Source organism: Pan paniscus, chromosome 11, assembly GCF_029289425.2.
Source record: "Pan paniscus chromosome 11, NHGRI_mPanPan1-v2.0_pri, whole genome shotgun sequence".
Classification (NCBI taxonomy): domain Eukaryota; kingdom Metazoa; phylum Chordata; class Mammalia; order Primates; family Hominidae; genus Pan; species Pan paniscus.
Genome location: NC_073260.2, coordinates 52325890 through 52331139, shown reverse-complemented (window position 1 = coordinate 52331139; position 5250 = coordinate 52325890). Strand labels below are relative to the sequence as shown.

The window sequence follows — 5250 nt, the reverse complement described above, 5'->3', positions numbered from 1 at the left end:
TTCTGCTGATTTTTAAAACGCGGCTTGGATATCCCTTCCTTCCTGACGTTTCTTCACATTCAAGCTAAGTTTTATGTTCTTCTCTTTCTCTCATGGGGCCCTGTGATTTCTCTTTCTTTGTCTTTACTTCATTATTTAGAAATTATTAACTGTGAAACTCTCAAAGCCGGGATAGGCCTAGTCATCATTTTGTCCCCAACACCTAGCACAGTGCTTCCATCTGGTTGAAATGTTCAGATGAATAAAGAAAGGAATATAGTCCAATCATCAAACCGTGGGCTAAATTCATCTTTGCAGTGGCTATCCACAGGATAGCTAAATCCACATTTCCACTCCTATCATTAAGGAAGTAAGAAATTTTATAATCAAAAACAGTTACGTGCATGTTTCTGAAACCATATGTCTATTTTGCAACTCTTATTGTGTTAGTAAATCTAAGGGCTAACTTTTGAGTAAGATAAGGTCTTATTAATTTATTTTTTTAATCTAAAATAGATTTATTGCATTTCACGCAGTTTGAAGGCCATGGAAAGGGGACTAGCACAGTTTTTAATGCATTTAAAAAATAAAAGGGAGGAGGGCAGCAAACACATAAAGTCCTAGTGTCCTGGGTCCCTGGGAGAAAAGAGTGTGGCAATGAACCCACCCACTCTCCATGGGGAATAAATCTGTCTCTTAAATGCAAGGAATATTTCCATGGCCTCTGGATGCAAATACACAGAGCTTTGGGGTAAGAGCAAGGGATGGGGAGAGGACGACTAGTGAAAACGCAGCTACACATATTGACCTAATTCAATCTGAGGGTAGAACAACATGGCAAATCTTGGGGGCAGCAGCTGTTCCAAGGGTCAAGAAATATCGTACACCCACGGGGAGATTTGCTTCTAAAAAGAAGTGGCGTGAGAAACAAAACAAAACAAAACAAACAAAAGGAGAAATATTTCTTCAGCCACACTCTTCAAGAAAATGCCACAAATATGTGATTTAATATTTTAATTTCATAGCATTGGACACACAGCTCAACATATTGAAATATTGATTCCTTGGAGAAAAAAGGAAACAAAAAATATTGCATCTTTCTGTTGGAGAATCTCGGCCCCCAGGCATGAGGCCTAGTGCACCATTGTCCTAGCCTGCAGGAGGAGCTGAGGTCGGCAGGGTCCTCCGGGGAAGAAGGCTGTGTTCATGACCTGGGGCTGTACGGCAAAAATTGTGTTGAGTGTTCTCGGCCTTGCCAGCTCCGGCCCTCAGCTGCCAGTCACCCGGGGGGCCTGCCCATCAGAGGGCTGGTTGACTGACTGGAAAAACATGGGCTGGGCAGGTCCTGGCCCGCAGGTATGGATACTTGCTGGATCTGGTAGAGCTGCTGTCCATCTGTGAACTGGCTGAACTACTGCTGTCTTTGCTGGACCTCTGTCTGTGTAATCGGTTGAGTGCTGGTGGCAAGTGTCTGGATCTGTCCCTGCAGAACTTGGGTGCCTGATACAGACTGGGCTAAGCAGATACACTGCAGCTGGCCAGCCTTCAGCTGCACCGGGATCTGCTGGATCTCTCCTGCGTTAGTGAGGATCTGCTACATCACCTGCACGGTCCATCCAGTACCACTCTGGGCCTACTGGGCTTGACCCTGTGGCTGGGCCTGGACAATCTGCACCTGCTGACCTTCTCCAACCTGCGTCGTCACGGGCGTGGTCTGGCCCTGCTGAAGCTGTGCGATGATGATCTGCCCAGGCTGCATGGTGGTCATGGAGCTGGCGGTGGTCTGGCCTTGCTGCTGTCCCTGGACTTGGACGGCGGTGGGCTGCTGAGCCAGCGTGAAATAGTATTGGACTGGCTCAGCAGGAGTTACAGACTGCAGCACCTCCTCCTGACACTTTGGAGGTTTCAGTTCATCTCTTAGAACAATATCGATGAGAAAATCAAATTTCGTAATTGCCATGGCGACATCATTTCTCTGTAGAGTCCGGCACTTGTTATCCTCTGTGTGAATCCAGGCTCGAAGAGTCAACTCTGTGATAAAAAATCTGGGCTGCCCTGGCAAAGAGCACAGGGGCCTCTGCACTGATCATCTTCGCATCTTCATCCAGTTTCATAATCTTCTTAATACGAGCCAGTGGGAGTTCCTGCATTCAGAAATCTTTCACTGCTAAATTCCAGATTTCTTCCATGACCCGAAGCCAGAAGGACTTTAGGCTTTGCTGGGCATCACTGCGGCTAGTACCACCAAATCCTCCTTCTGTGGACATTTCGACAAACGCCTCTTCAGGGAGTCCAGGAAGAGCAGGAGCCGCCCTGGTGCTCCTGCGGAGTCGGGCACTGCATAGGCTTAGGCACCGCGGAGGTGAGGGGGGAAGCGTGAGTCTCGGAGAACGCAGCACGCGCGAAGCTGGCGCATAAACGAGATGGCGGCCACGCCGTTTGCACCGTCTCCCCTTTTTCCCTCCCCCTCCCCTGGCGCCCCGACTCCTATAATTAATTTCATGTAAGAGGTATTCTGAGAGCGTAGTTACATCAAAAACTTACCTGCGTTATTTGCGTGTGTGTGTGAAAAATGAAGATAAAGAGCATATTTAAAAGTAAAATCTGCTTCGTGGGAATAGAATTTACTTTTCACTTTTATTTTTCCTTCCCTTTTCCAATGTTTGGGATCCGCAGAGGATGAGTGCTCAACGTACAGCAGAGAGGAGGATAAAGCTGTAAGCAGTGTCTCAGATTTGATTGTGATCTCTCTCTTAAATAAAGATAATGTCCTCATTGTCTGATTGAGACAGAAACTCCCCACCTCCCTATTAAAAAATTTTTTTATAAACCCTGACCCAGAGGTTTCTGAAGCCTCCATTGATAACACACAATGGCCTGTTCTTCTAGGATGTTTCATGGCCTTTAAGGAAGGCTCTGTTCGCCCACATGATGAAAGGGTGAGAGATGAGCAAGGAGAAGCCGAGGTTCACCCGCCTCGCCCTGGCTAGGCAGAGGACTGTGGGCAAGTGCAGGAATCCATAAAGGACGAGCTGGGCCGAGGGAAGCCACGTTTGTATCTCAAGGACAAGAAATAGGCAAACCTTCACAGGAAATATTTCCCGGCACCTTTCAGCTTAGAGGACAGAGGAAAGAGGAGGCAAGAAGGAAAAGGGAAATAAAGTCACAGAAGGGGGAGGAAAGGGGGGGAACCTAAGCAAGCACCACCATGAGCCAGAGCCAGTGTTCAAGGTGGCTTTGCCCCTTTTCTCGTCGTGGGCTTTCCGATGCCAGTCCTCTCCACCCTGGCCTTTGGCTGAGGCCATTTTTCAATGGTCTAGAGGTGAAGTATCCCAAGCGGATGTATCGTGCTGAGCTGTATTTGCACTCTCTGTCAGCTTGGCCTAGTGCCCACCCGTTGTGAAGGCCCTCACTCTAGTCCCTGAGCCTGTGAATGTGTCACCTTACATGGCACAGCGGACTTTACCGATGTGAGTAAACTTACAGTCTTTCAGATTAGACTGGGCTCATCTGGATTATCCAGATGAGATACAACGTCACTGGCTTTGAAACTGGAGGGAGGGACCACAAGCCAATGGGGGAATGTGGGCTGCCTCTAGGGGCTGGAAAAGGTCATGGATTCTCCCCGCATTGGACTTCAGAAAGGAAAGTAGCCCCGCTGAAACCTCGATTTTAGCCCAGTGAGACCCATGTCAGACTTCTGACCGACAGAACTATAAAATAATAAATTTGTATTATTTTAAGCCACTAAGTATATGGTCATTTGTGGCAGCTATGGAAAGCTGATATATTCATTAACAGATCTTCAGAAGAGCTAGAGGCCAGAGGCCAAAAAACACTTCATAGTCTGCTTGGCAGCTACTAGCAGGAAACAAGCATTAAATTGTGTGTCCTGTGCTTCTCTGCACTAGTCCCACTCTGCTTCGTTATAAAGGGCTGTAATGAGAGGAGGGAGATGAAAAAGAACTGAAAGTATTTACCGACGTGGAGAGGAAGGAGATGACAAAGGTCAGCATAAATGGGGCTGTCTCCCATCTTTTAGGGCAAGTAAAAGGCTGGTGAGCCATAGAGTTGTGAAAATTATATTTTAAAATCAAAGTTGGGAAAGACTTCAAAGTTGGATTACTTTTTTCAAGCTCTGGGATTGTAAATATATTAAGGTGATAAAATAAAATGGTGCATGTGAGATCTCTTTGAAAACTGTAAAATATAAGATGTAGTGGGCTAGATAGTTGTCTCCAAAAGAGTAAGTCCGGGTCCTAATTCCTAGAACATCTAAATGGACCTCATTTGGAAAAAGGGGCTTTGCCAATGTGATCACATTAAAGATCATGAGAAAAGGTATTCTGAATTACCCCTAAATGCAATCACATATATTTTCCCAAGACAGCCACAGATAGGAGAAGAGGAGGAAGCAATGTGGCCACAGAGGCAGAGACTGGAGTGATGGAGCCAAAAACCAAGGAATGTTGGCAGCTGCCATATGTTGAAGGAGTCACAATCTTTCCTCATAATCTGGAGGAAGTGGCACCCTGCCAGCACCTTGATTTCAGACTTCTGGCCTCCAGAACTGTGGGAGGATACCTTTCTGTTATTTTAAGGCACACAATTTGTGGAAATTAGGTATGGCAGCCCTAGAAAACTCATATATGTAAGGTTAGGAGCTAAGCTAGAAAATAAAAGTACTACTAGAAATGGCAATATATTCATTTATGAGTGTTATTAAGTGGTCCACTGACAATCCCATGTTGTAGTAGGATGATGTGATTAGCATGTGAGCCCCTAATCAGAGTTCAAGTTCATGATTAGGTGGTGAGATCCTTGAGGATCCTGTCATCCCATAGTGCTGGGTGCCAAATAGGTGCCCAATAGATATTTTCTGATTTGCATATCATAACAAGGAGTAATTCCTCCAAACAGGAGCTCATCAAGAATGTGGAAAAGTAGAACTGCTCCCATCAGGAATTGTGGCCCTGTGGAACCCCAGCTCACTCTTTCTCTTGGGAGCTACTGAATTCTCAGGAAAAGCCTATACCAAGTCCAGCAACTTCAGGGCCATCTGTGACACTCTTTGGACCCCTCATGAAGGTTTTCCCCCTAACTCTTATGCAAAAGAAGTTGACCATGCCCCAAAGCCACATCGACCAGACGAATCCCCATGATATGAGGGGATAGGACCAAATTTTCCAAGGTGAGGGTCGTGAAGATACCTCTACCCAAGAAGGAGCCCGTTATGTCACATTCCTATTGGCCTCCATTCAAACCTGAGTC

At 46.2% G+C, this 5250-nt stretch overlaps 1 pseudogene; it reads right to left on the bottom strand.

The window, feature by feature from the left end:
- Nucleotides 1-1128: 1128 nt before the first annotated feature.
- On the bottom strand, nt 1129-2246 carry LOC100993039 (nuclear transcription factor Y subunit gamma-like; annotated as a pseudogene).
- Between the last annotated feature and the right edge of the window lie 3004 nt (nt 2247-5250).